At 33.1% G+C, this 14,490-nt stretch overlaps 1 non-coding gene across 1 annotated transcript; it reads right to left on the bottom strand.

Annotated features, from left to right (window-relative positions):
- Positions 1–13,861: 13,861 nt before the first annotated feature.
- On the bottom strand, positions 13,862–14,048 carry LOC126026511 (U2 spliceosomal RNA). The gene has a single exon (XR_007501757.1). It is a non-coding gene; the product is annotated as a U2 spliceosomal RNA (small nuclear RNA).
- Positions 14,049–14,490: the final 442 nt, after the last annotated feature.

The following is a 14,490-nucleotide window of genomic DNA, read 5'->3' as shown; positions in this document are numbered from 1 at the left end:
AAAAAACAAAAACAAAAAAAAACAAAAGAAATTGCCCCTGGCTTGGGGGGACCATATCGGACACCAGGGAATTGAACCACAGTTTGTCCTAGGTAAGCATGTGCAAGGCAAATGCCTTACTGCTTGCGCCACTGCTACAGCCCACACATATTTAAGTTTTATATATAACATGACATGTAAAGTGTTAGAACATTCATGTATCTTTTTAAATTCAAATGAAATATTGCATTGTACCATGCCTTTGGGGGAAAATAATCACAGTTTCTCAATTTAAAGAATGTTTCTTGATTTAAACCATTCAAATATATTTTTGGCATTCTTTTGTTGCAGCTTCCACAGTCAGCCATTTTCCATCTTTCTGAAAAAGACCTATTACATTCAATACTGTAGGAAAAACACTGCTGTTCTAGTCAGGCTCAGTGTGATTAAGTTCTTAACCTCATATTTGATATAACCTAATATAAATACCATAGAAAAATTTACCTAAATAGTAGAATATGTGGGAGTATGATTTAAGTAGGTTTTAGATTGGTTACTTTTGAAAGAGGATTTATTGCAACATTAAAGTTGAGTAAAAGTAAAGATTTAAAAGGTAGAGATTATGAACTCTAGCAAAGATTTAATGGGCGATGTGAGAGAGCGTATATGACCTAGGATAATCTCTGTGAGTTGAGGGAAGTCACAAACCTATTGAAAGTGACCTCAGCTGTTAGTTAGCCCCCCAGGATCTGCCCTGGATATTAAATGTGAGAGTCATGATTTCTGGTATTATTATGACTGTAAATATGAATGAAGCATAGTACCGCCAAGCTATTAGAAGCTTCTTCAGTATTCTCAAAGGTATTTTTTGTTTCTTTTTAACCTAATTTTATATGAGTCATTATGTTTTATCAAAATTCCTGCTAAATTTAAGCTTCTACAGAGCACCCTGAAGGATGTCCACCAATGACCTTTATATCACCATCTAATGTGCAGAATTCTTTTGGGATAACTTCTTTTTCATTTATATTAAATTCAGTTCATTTAATTGATGTAGGTATTTAGTTAAGTCTAGTTAATCCACATTAATTACCAATAGGAATGTAAATTTTATGAAATTATTTTTACTTTCAAAATTCAGTGAAATATAAATTAATGTCCTGGGAAAATTATAGAATTTTTGAGGGAAATATTTTAATGTCACATCAATATAGGCTGTCTCATTGTCTTATAAAATTATAATTTTTTGCATTAAACAAACAATGAAGTTGTTCATTCTGCTCTAAGAAAGAACAAAATCAAAATTTGAAACAATATTGATGGAATTTGGTGGGGAGGAATTTTTCTCAAGGTTCCGATCTTTCATCATCTCTCCAGTAGAATGGGTCAACTTTATTCTATTTACCCACCATTTTGAGCACCTTTAAATATTTTGCTATTTGATGGGAATTGAGACAGTTGTGGAGAATATGCACATTATGAAATAGGTAAATTACAAATCCCAAAAAGGAGCTTCTTCTACTTACATCAATTTACACATCTATCTAGAATTGAAGATCACACCATTATCTGGTAAAGTAGATTATGTAGAAGCCTCAAAAGAATGCTTTTCCTCAAAATACTCAGCACATATTTAAGTGTTTTTTTTTTTTTTTTTGTTGTTGTTGTTGTTGTTTGTTTTTGGGCCACACTCAGTGACGCTCAGGGATAACTCCTTGCTATGAGCTCAGAAATCGCTCCTGGCTTGGGGGAACCATATGGGACTCAGGGGATTGAACCACAGTTTGTCCTAGGTAAGCATGTGCAAGGCAAATGCCTTACTGCTTGCGCCACTGCTACAGCACACACATATTTAAGTTTTATATATAACATGACATGCATTAGAAAAATAATACCAGTAGTGTTATGTGAATTCTTAAAAAATGGTTTTACTTATGCCTCTCTGAAATACATGTACATGGAGCTCATATTAATGTCAAACAATGCTCAAATACATCTGGTGAATATTTAACATGTGATTTAGAGGTCACTTATGCACTAATATATAAATATGGCAAATGGTATGTAATTAAAAATTGGAAATATTATAGAAAGTAGCTATATATAACAAAGTGTTAAAATAGATTTTTTTGGCATTTGAGAGACAATATAATGGGTAAGTCATTTGCTTTGTACATCACCAACCTTGGATCAATACTCCAAGCACCATCAGCAGTGATCCCTGAATAGAGAGCCAGGAGTCATTCCACACAGACTGTTTTGGTCACCAAATCAAAATTAAAACACATAAAATAGATTTCTTTTTTAATTCATTGTTTTTGACTTGACCACTAAAAGGTTAGAGACAAAAGAAAATGACACAAGCTTGAGGCCAGAGAGATAACACAGCAGTAGGGCATTTGCCTTGCACACAGCCAATCCTACATCCCATATGACTCCCTGTGACTGCCAGGAGTGATTTCTGAGCGCAGAGCCAGGAGTAACCCCTGAGTGCTTTGGGATGTGACTCAAAACACACACACACACACACCAAAAAAAAAAAAAAAAAAAAAAAGAAAAAGAAAGAAATAAAGAAAAAAAATGACACAGTCTGAATTTTTAGTTCAAAGAAAGCTGGTAACCATTGTTAGAGTTTGTGTAGGAAACTTAAAGTACTGGGAACATTTTTTTCTTTTTCTTTTCTTTTCTTTCTTTCTTTTTTTTTTTTTTTACTTTTGTGATTTTATAAATTACAGAGGGTTCTGAAAAGAAAACTTAGTAATTTGAAAAGTTTTTCCTAGGAAGATGTTCAAATTATGTAAATTTACACTTTTAGCCTCCCCAAAATGGAAGGTAGAATGGATTGAGCTTTATTCTCCCTTTTTATAAAACTTCATTGTATCCACACAGAAAGCCATTTCATTCTTCTACTAACTTCTCTGTAGTTTGAGGAACAATTAACCATGTTTAAGATACTCTTCAGGTTGAACAAGAGAATATTTTGGGAACTGTTTGCCAACAGTAAAGAATTATTTATGGTTGAACAATATGTATACCTAAAGTTTGCTGGACCAGAATAGGACTAATTATATGCAAAATTTCCCAATGAATTTAAGACAATTCTCAAAAGGAAACTGAGTGGAGAAGGAGGAACATAAATATGAAAGGATGGAGCTAGGTGTCAAGCAGTCTCAGGTCCATTGGTGGATATAAAACAAAAGAGACAGAATTAAATATCCAAGCTAAAGTCAACAACAATGGAATTAGAAGTTCCAAACTCTAACTGTAAATGAACCTATTATATGGGCAGGCAGAGGGATAAAGGGTGGTGGTTGGGATACACTATAGGAACATGGTAGAGAGACATTGGTGGTGGAATTGACCTTAATTCATTAGTATGTCTAAAACCCAACTATGAAGGACATTATAAATCACAATGGTTTCAATTAAAAAAAAGATTCTAGTACCAAATCATAAAAAAAGTAAATTGTCTTGAAGTTGTCTTACAAGCTACTTGAGAGTTATCTAGAAATGCTAGAACTCAGCTATACAACAGTTCATAAAGAATAAGGAAATCAGCTTATGGAGATACAGCTGTACTACATGAGACTTTTGGTGGATGATCTCTGCAATTTAAGAAGTAATCTCTCTGCAAATGGCAATCCACAAAGCACTCAACGAAAGAGCATATACTAAAATATCACAGCCAGACATCCAAATGAAGTCAACACAGATATGAGAATGGCAATGCATTTTTCTATATAACACAAAATAATAAACACTCACAGCTTTAGGAACTATATATAATGACTTTCTTAGGAGATAAGAATTTATATTAGTTACATTTATTTTTATCTTAGGCACTGTAATCTACAGTACTATTAATGATAAGGTATAATGCATACAATATTCCAACACTACACTCTTCATGGCAGCATCCACAGCCACCATCATTGTCTCAATACTATTGTCTCAATACCTCCTCCACCACTGCCATGGTAAACTCAGTTCTGTAAATCAGTTCATAGGTTCTTTTGCCTTTAGAAATTTATTTCCTACTGTGTAAGGAAGATCATTTTGTGCCTGTCCTTGTCCTGGCTCACTTTACTCAGCATGATACTCTAAACATCTGTCCAAATGACAGCACATTTCATACTTTCATCTTTTCTTAGAGTAGTATTCTATTATATATATATATATCCCATAGCTTCTTTATCTACCTATATTTTCTTAGGGACTTGCTTTATTTTGAATCTTTGGCTATTGTAAGTTCTGTATTAAATATAGGAATACAAATGTCTTATCTGAATTGTGGTTTGGGGCTCTTGATATATATTATAATAAGTAAGAGCTAGATCATGTGGAAGGTCATCTACTTTTTTGAGGAATGTCTATATTATTTTCAAAAAAGGCTAATCCAACTGACAATCCCATAAGCAATGAATGAAGGTCACTTTTCCCTGCATCCACATTAACACTGATTACTTTTGTGACTTTTATTGTGTGTCAGTATCTTGGGTACAGTGTGATATCTTTTTTTTTTCTTTTTTGGTTTTTGGGTCACACCCGGCATTGCTCAGGGGTTACTCCTGGCTGTCTGCTCAGAAAGAGCTCCCGGCAGGCACGCGGGGACCATATGGGACACAGGGATTCGAACCAACCACCTTTGGTCCTGGATCAGCCGTTTGCAAGGCAAACGCCGCTGTGCTATCTCTCCGGGCCCCAGTGTGATATCTTAATGTTGTTCATCCCAATTCCATCATGTTCAGTGATACAGGACATTTTTTTCATATGCATTTTGGCCATTTGTAATCCTTTTTTGAGAAAAATTGCTTTCATTTCTTCTACCCATTCTTTTTATGAGATTGGGTTTGGGGGATAGAGCTCTAAAAGCAATTTACTTATCTTAGATATTAACCCTTTATGTGATGAGTGATGAGTAAATATTTGCTTCAAGTATGTTGATGTCTTTTGAACAACACTTCCTTTGAGTTGCAAAATATTTTTAATTTAATGTAGTCAAATTTCTTCTCATTGCTTCTGTTTGCTTGGCTAATGTTTTGCCTCATTAATGATCCCTGTAGCTTTACTGACAACTTAGATTGTTCTGATCTGTACTTAAAGATCTTCTAGGGCATAGGTCATCCATCCCAGCAATGTTTGGAACCTCCAAAGTAGTACTGGGGGACTACTAATGCCAAAGATAGAACTGGGGTCAACCATATGCAGACATGAGAATTAAATTGTGTGCTCCTTCTTAGGGCCCCACATTTTCTTTGAGAGTACTAATACCACAAAGAGTGGTGATGCAGTTAGGGAAATAACTACACTAACAACTAGCATGATAATGCTACTGGGTGAGAGAAGTAGAACGCCTATTTCAAATACAGGCAGGAGGAGGAGACATTGGTGATGGGAATGTTGCACTTGTGAACTGAAGTGTTCTGTTTAAGACTGAAACCCAACTACAATCATGCTTGTAATCATGGTGCTTAAATAAAGATTTTATAAAAAATAAAAAATAAATAAAAAATAAAAAAATCAAAGGAAAAAAAAAGGAAAAAATAAATCACCTGTTGTTAAACTTAAAATTGCATTTTTTATTATATAGCAAAATCACTGACTTTTGTGTACTAATCTTGTATCTTAGAGTTTTGTATTAGTGTATTAATTCTAAGTGTTTTTTATTTATTCCTAAATAATTTTTAAAAATGCCCGTTGTACCATCTATGAGCATTAACAGTTTGATTTCTTTCTTCCCAACATATATAACTTTTGATTACTTATTGGATTCACTGAAACTTCTAGTATGATATTACTACAATACTAATATTATTATGTTAATTTTACTATAATATCTGAGAAAGTTTGTGCATTCTTGTTTTGTTCCTGATTTTAGTGGAACAACTTCAGGGTTCTCAACATTAGCTACAATTTTATTAGTTTCATAGATATTTTTTAACAAGTTGGGAAGTTCTTTTCTATTTCTAGCCTATTGAGAGCTGTTTATCATGAAATGGGGTAATAGAAGTAGTGATTTTTTTAACTCATAGGATCACATGATAATAAATTATTTTTGAAGCATATGTATTCTTAAAATTTTGTATTTTAAAAAATATGTCAATTTGTTGGAAAACACGAAACAACTGTTGTACTTTCACTTTCATCAGTCATGTGGGCGTCTTTTAAAAATAAAAAACTATACAATATCTTAAACTTTAAGTAGTTAATTAAATTACAATAGATTCATCTTTATCTCAATTATCCTGCCAGAATTTAGAATTTATAATGCTATTCATTTCTTAATGATTGTAAGAAGTATTATTACAATTTTATCACAAAGTTTTAATAACATTTTTATTAATTGAGAAATTTTTGGTATATGGATGGAAAAGTAGCAAAATATTTTTATTTGTTATTTTTTATGCAGAAACCAGAGAAAAGAATGATATAAAAGCCCTTTGAGAAAAATAAGGCTGATTCTGCAATGAATTTCTTCTTCCTGTTTCTTTTTGTGCCTATTTAATTACATAAGAGGATTAGCTCTTTTCCAGTAGTAAATTAATTTTTTTCTTGAAAGTTATTTTAAATGCTTTGCAGATAATAAATTTGAAATAAATCATTACTTATTTTTGATTATTGAATCCAGTTGTGTTTGATTTGTCTCTGGTCATTGATGGGTAAGATGCAGAACTATGCAATCAAAATCTGCCACACATTATAGCAAATGTTTTTAATTTTATAGTAGTATGATTGTTAGGAGTAGGCAGTTAAATTATGTGAATAATTTTATATTTAAACTACTAAAAATCTTACACTTATATGTTTTTATATTCTAGATGAATATAATTGAACTACATTTTGATGCTGAAAACATAATATTCAAAATCAATGTATACTTATTTTTAAAAATAATTTGGGGCCATACTTTTGATTACTGCTGGCTCTGTGCTCAGGGACCAATCCATGTTTGGGGATCATATGTTACCTTGGGGATAGAACTCTGGCTGGCTTCATACAAGGAAAATATATATATTCTACTGTCTTTTCAGCCCTATTTGCTACTTCTTGTACCTGGTACCAAAATATTATGCAATGATATATATGTATAATACCTTTTAATTAATTAGTTAGATTTATTTGTATTTATTTTTATTCGTAATTTTGTTCATATTTATCTATATTTATTTTGAGGGTTTTTTTTTTGGCCAGTTTGTTTTTTTTATTTTCATGCACTGTTATTTGCAAACTGCTGTTTACATGATTGTGTACGTGAACTTATTTCAGCACCACATTATCCATACAGGTGTCTGCTTCCCTCCATTCTTGTTATCTCCCCTTTTTACCTCCCCACCCCTATGTTCCTACTAAAGACAAGTCCTCAGTTTTTGTTGTCTTTAAGCAATATGTTAATCCCCTATGTTTCTTTATATCATTCATATAATATGGGAAAGATCACTTTGTGTCTGTTTTCACTCAGCTTGACTATTCTCAGCTTCATTAATGTGGCAACAAATTTTCTAGTTTCCTTATAGCTGAGTTGTATTTCATTGTGTATATGTATCACAGTTTCTTGATCATTTTATAATCTTGGACAGTTGTGTTTCTTTTTCTTTTCAGATTTGGAAGACTGCTAATAGTACTGCACTGAACATAGGAGTTCAGATTTTTTTTTAAGTTGAGTTCTTGGATCCTTAGAAGATGCCCAGAGATGGAATTTGTGGATCATATAGAAGATCGATTGCTATTTGTGAAAAGAAGTCATATTGTTTTCGAAAAAAATGTTGGACTAGTCAATACTTCCACAAGCAGTTTATAAGGATCCCTTTTCCTCACTGTTATGCCAGAACTGTTTATTATTATTATTATTATTATTATTATTATTATTATTATTATTATTATTATTATTCTTTGTGATGTATTCCAGTCTGACTGGTATGAGGTGATATCTCCTTGTTTGATTTTCATGTCCCTCATGGTAAGTAATGCAGATCATTTTTTTAAGTACTGTTTTTACCATGTGTATGTTTTCTTTTGAGCAAGTTTCTATTCATCTCTTCATCTTGATTTCAGATACAGTTGGTTATACATACTATATTTTATGGCATATAAGATGACTGGGAGCATAAGATGACCACCTACTTTTCCTGTTAAAATATAGGGTTTGGGATATATTTGCCGTATAAGACTCTCTTTTAATGCACACCAAATGGAAATTAAAAACGTAAGAGAAAAAAGAGTAGAACCCTCAAAAGTTAACAGTATGTTTAATAAAGTTAGACTTTGGAGTGCCAACAATCATTTTACATTTGTCATTTGTAGTAAGTGATTGTGATTTTTTTAATTGTGATCTACATTGAGAGTGGGGAAAGAGGGCTCCTCCAAGAGCAGCTGGCTGGGGTGCAGTGATTAATAAGACCGCTAGAGGGAGACAGAACGCCTCCTCTGTGTCCTATAAAAGCTGAACAAAGGACGGAACAACTGAAAGCTGCATACCCGGCTGCTGGGTGAGATGTGGTGCTTGGTAACTCAGCTCCTTTGTGTGCCCAGAAAGATGATGAATTAGAACAAGCAGAGAACTGAGTGATGACGCCTGGATGGAATGCGATGGTAAGAGGAGGATGGATCATTTGTCCCTGAAAATGGAGTAAGTTTCAGCATGCCATATTTTGGCATATAAGATGACCCCTGACTTTTAATAAGTTTTTCATGGGTTAAAAAGTCGCCTTATACACTGGTAAATATAGTATATATAATATAAATATATATATTTATAAATATAAAATATATATTTGTACTAGTTCTCCATTATCTTGAATATCAACCTTTATTCAATGGGTGGTAAGAAATACCCTCTCCCAGTCTACAAAGTCTCTATTCTGACCATTGTTTCTTTTGTGATGTAGAAGCTTCTTTGTTTGATATAGTCCCATTAGTTTACCTTGGTTTCAATTTGCTTGGCCAATGCTTTTGAATCTTAAATTTGTTGAAGATAACTCTGGATTCAAATCATGAACTGTTTTGCTTATGTTTTCCTCAATGTATTTTATAGATTCAGGTTTCATATCAAGATTTTTAATCCATTTTGATTTGACTTTTATTTATGATGTTAGAAAGAAGTCCAAATTCATCTTTTCCCCATGTGTCCAATAAGTATTTTCTTGTTGGTTTTACTTGCTGCATTTCTTAATTTTTGCTCTTTCATAAATGATTAGCTTTCCATATACCTATGGCTCTATCTCTGTAATTTTTATTCTATTCTGTCGATTTGATAGTACGCCCCTATTCTAAGTTCTTTTGCCAATTGTGTCTCAGAAAAATAAAATACCTGAGAATCTGCTTGACAAAGAAGGTGAAAGATTTATACAAACAAAACGATAAAACTGTACTAAAATAAATAAAGGAAAGCACTAAGAAATGGAAACACAGCCCTTGTTCATGGACTGGAAGGATTAATATTGTCAAAGTGGTGATCTTGCCCAAGGCACTATACAGATTAAATGCAGTCCCTATAAAAATACCCATAACATTTTTTTTAAAAACAGATCAAATGCTGTTGAAATTTATATGGTATAATAAAACTTCCAGAAAAGCCAAAGCAGCTTTAGAGAAAAAGAAGATGGGAGGCCTCTTCTTCACTATTTTTAAGTTATACTATACAAATGTAGTAATTAAAACAACATGTTTTATATACAATAGTTTTCTATACACTTGTATAAAATTTATTTAGAGAAATCCCTTTGTTGTCAAAACCCATTTGAAAATTATTGATGTATGTTAAATTTGGATTAAAGGCTTTTCCCCAAACCTATGTTCTCTCATGAGAAAACATTTCTCTTTTTCTCTTCTCTTACACTTCTTTACATGAATTCTTTCAATAAAAACTATTTTGCTTTAAGAAAAAAATAAAAATCTTCAAATGGGGAGTAAATCTGATTTGTGATTTTTAAGATAACACTGGATGATATATAAGTAATTTTACATATCTAAATTAAACAAACATAAATAGCATTTTTTACTAAAAATTTGTAACAGTTAATTCTGATATTGAATTTATAAGGGACCGTTTTGAGCATTTGATTTGGGTTTTATATTAGCAATGTTATCAAAATGTAAGTACTACACATTTTGATAAGATAAATTAAAATATAGTATATCCATTTCTTCATTTCATATTCATCCAATATCCACCAGATAAGAGGATAATATCTAAGACATACAAGGTACTGATTGAACTTTACAAAAAAAAAATCTTCTAACTCCATCCAAAAAAGGGGGAAAGGAAATGAACAGGTATTTTCTCAAAGAATAAATAAAAATGGCCAATAAGCATATGAAAAAGTGTTCCACATTACTAATCATCAGGGAGATTCAAATCAAAACAATAATGAGATATCATTTCATACCACAGAGACTGGCACACATCACAACAAACAAGTACAAACAATGCTGGTGTGGTTACAGGGGAAAAAAGAACACGGTTTCACTGCTGGTGGGAATGCAGACTGGTCTAGCCTTTCTGGAAAACAAATTGGATATTCCTTAAAAATCTAGAAATTGAGCTTCCATACGATCTAGCAATGCTACCTCTTGGGATATACACCAGGAACATAAAAAAAACACAATACTAAAATAACTAATAACTAATATAATGTTGTGATATAATTAATAATATATAATACAATGTGTTCTTTTCAGGGTTGGTAAAGCATTTGACTTGCATGCAATAAATCTGGCTTCAATCCCCAAAGTATACCCCCACAAAAAATGTTCTTTTCAATGCTGGAGAAATAAATAGTAGAGGGATTAAGGCAATTGACTTGTATGTTCAGTCCCCAATATTGCATGTAGATACCAAGTAGGTATTCCATGATTAGGAATTATCCCTGATCCCTGATCACAGAACCAGTAATCAAGTGGATTTTTCTGCTGTTTTAAGCAGAAACCATTGATTTCCCCCTCCCAGATTACTCTCTGGAGGAAGTATTATATATTATTTAAAACCTGCCAAATAACAATTTTGCTAATTTAATTCTTTTTTACTTTAGATATTTTTGATTTCTAATTTAATCTTATAAAATTCCTCATAATATAGTAAATGTAGTTGAATATTAAATCAGAATTTTGGTCTTTTTTGGGGGGGGGCACACCCAGTGATGCTCAGGGTTTATGCCTGGCTATGTGCTCAGAAATCACTCCTGGCTTGGGGGACCATATGGGACACCATATGGGGATCAAACAGCGGTTTGTCCTCGGTTAGTGCATGCAAGGCAAACAAACGCCCCACTGCTTTGCACCACTGCTCTGGCCCCAGAATTTTGATATCTTAAGGATAACTTTTAAGTGAAAGTAAAAGTTAAAAAGTAATTTTAACATTTTAACAATTATATTCTCTTTTTCTGGGATGGAGACAAGAACTCAATTAATACAATGATCTTCTTTTTTCTTTTGGTAGAATAGGCATTAGTAGCATATGTCATAGTTGTTTTGAAAAAGACGACTTTCCTTGTCCTTTTATTCCTTTTCTGTAGCCTCAGTGTCCTAACAGCTATTGCACCTGCGTGCCATTTCCAGAATGCCAGTGTGACTCATGAGTGCCAGAGGCAGCAGATGGGTAGGTAAGCTTTCTCTGCCTGCATTCAATATTAGCCAGTGGGATTTCTTGTTCCTTTAAGTAATATTCCACTCAATTGATCACAAAACCATCAGATACAATGTGAGAAGCATTTGGTAGTTCAGAGCAGGGATGTGAATCACAGATTATTCAAGACTCAGTGGAAACATGGTTTTCAATTTATTTACTAATCTCACTTAAAAATGAGTCATGAAATTACTTTTGCCCCACCTGTGGTGTGATATCACGATAGCTTATTTCTTTATTTGCTCCTTAAACTGGAATTTTGGTAAAGTTGATGCTATTATACAATATATCTACTCTAGCTCTCACCTTAATAATGCATACGACCATATCCCATAGCTACTATATTCACAAAGGAATTTTTCTAATTATCTAAATGGTTCTGAAATTTGGTGGTCAATGTCTCCTGAAGCCGTTCCCAATTATTCAGGGACTAATTTTCAGTGAATCAGAGGATCAGTAAAGTCTTTAGACAGTTTCCTTCCAATAGTGGTTTTTCTTTAGGCCATTTTGTTGCTCATTAAAACCCTCAGTAGGGGTTCAAAGAAAAGGAAGTGAAACTCAAAAGATTCATGAGAATGAGGATATAGGCTACCAGAACTTTAGGGACACAGCAGTATCAGTGTTATGAGAAAAGTTCATAGTTTTGCAAACATTCATCAGAAAGGAAGAAAGAGTTCACATAAACAACTTGGCAACACAGCTTAAAAAAATTGAAAAAAATAAATGACTAACAAAATAAGCCACAGGCAGAAAGTAGGAAAGAAATAATAAAATTCAGAGGAGAAATTAATCAACTGGAATCCCCATTAATTTAAAAATTAATGAGACTAAGAGTTGGTTCTTTGGAAAACTAAAAATTGATAAACCTCTAGCAAGACTCACTAAGGAAGAGAAATTTAATAAACTAAATCATAAATGATAGAGGGAATTCATAATAGGTCCCATAGTAATTTAAAGGATATTCCAATATTACTTTGAGAATCTCTGAGAAATGAGAGAAGATAGAAGAAATAGATATATTCTTAAAATTGATTATTTCCCAAATCTGAACCAATATGATTTGGAATATCTGAACACACCTATCACAATTGAGAAAACAAAAATGGTAGTGAGCTGTTTTATTTCCAGATGTTTGTGGGGTTTAATTCTGTTTTTATTTGTTTGTTTTCAGTGCTTTTTGGTCTTTGAAGGTAGTTCATATAATTCCTTTTCTTTTATTGTGGAGGTATGTTTTGTGTTCCATGATGTGGTCTGTTCTAGAAAATGTCCATGTACATTAGAGAGAATGTGTATTTTACTTTTGGGGATGTAAGTCTCTCTCTACAAATATATATATATACATATATATACAAATATATAAGAATCTCTCTCTTATTTCTTTTTGTTGAAGCAAGTATTTCCTTACTAAAGTTTAATCTTGCTGATCTAACCAGAGGTGATTGCTACTGAAGTCATCTACTATTGTGATGCTATCAATATTTCTCTTCAAGTCTATCAGCAGGGCTTTTTGTGTTCATTTATTTGTTTGTTTTTGATATTTTTTGGTTCCTCATTAGGTACATATATGTTTAGGAATATGAGTTCTTCATGGTGTAGATGGTTCTTCATGGTCTATTGATCATTAAGCAATGATATTCACTGTCTCTTATAACCTTTTGAGCCTGAATTCTACTTGTCAGATACTAGTATAGCCATCCAAGCCTTATTGAGGAGAATGTTTGCTTGAAGAATTTCAACTTTTGACTTTGAGTGTGCTTGTTTTGAATTTTCAAATGTATTTCTTTTAAGACAACAGAATGTTGGGTTCAATTTTCTATACAACCTGCCACTTTGTGTCTCTTGTTGCACTTAGTCCATTGAGACTGAGAGAAATTATTGCCATGGAGTTATGTGCCATATTTCTATACAAGTTTGGTGTTTGGGGGGTTGTCTTTTCTTGAAGTAGCTCCTTTAGTCTTCTTTTAAGGATGTTTTCAGATTTATGAAATTCCTAGACTATTGTTTATCTGTGATGTTATGCATTGTTACTTCAAATATGAATGGGTCAGTCTGGGTAAAGTAATTCTTGTGGGGTGGGGTGGGTCACACCTGGCAGCGCTCAGGGGTTACTCCTGGCTCTATTCTCAGAAATCACTCCTGGCAGGCTGCGGGGACCATATGGCATGCCAGGATTCAAATCACTGTCCTTCTGCATGCGATGCAAATGCCCTACCTCCATGCTATCTCTCTGGCCCCGGAAGTAAGTTATTTTCTTATATATACCAAAGGTGCACAGTTCCTGGAAGTACTGCAATACCAGGTCAATGCAGGGAGCAGACAGAGCAAGTTCCTATTCTGAACCCCAGCTCCAAAAATTCACTTAATATATTGTTTTCAGATAGAGGACATATCAGATATTAAGATGATAAAATACTACACTTGTTCTTAGCCAAAAAAGCCGAGAAGCTATAGGTAAAGTAATTCTTGATGAGGCATTCATTTCATTGAGTTTTATCAGTATATATTACCACTATCTCCAAAGCCAAATGGTTTCTTTTGATAAGTCTGCTGTAAATCTTAAGATTGCTCCTTTGTATGTAATTTCCTTCTTTGATCTAATTGCTTTCAGTATTCTATATCTACCTATGGTCTCAATCTTTCTGATTTGGAAGTGACATGTGTTTTTATTTGGGTCTCTTTTAGCTGATACTCATCTGACATCCAGGATGTGGGTGCATTTATTCTCAGCTGTGGGAATTCTCAGCCATGATATATTTGACTCTTGCTTCTTTGTTGGTGTTTTCTTCCTGGCTCTCTGGGACCACAATGAAACTTGTGCTGTTTTTGTTAACTTGACACCAAAGTTCTCTTGTCATCTGATCATTTGTTTTGAGGGTTTTTTTTTTCATCTT

This window comes from Suncus etruscus, chromosome 13 (assembly GCF_024139225.1).
Source record: "Suncus etruscus isolate mSunEtr1 chromosome 13, mSunEtr1.pri.cur, whole genome shotgun sequence".
NCBI lineage: Eukaryota > Metazoa > Chordata > Mammalia > Eulipotyphla > Soricidae > Suncus > Suncus etruscus.
The sequence above is the reverse complement of the archived record's forward strand: the minus strand, read 5'-3'. Positions and strand labels throughout refer to the sequence as shown.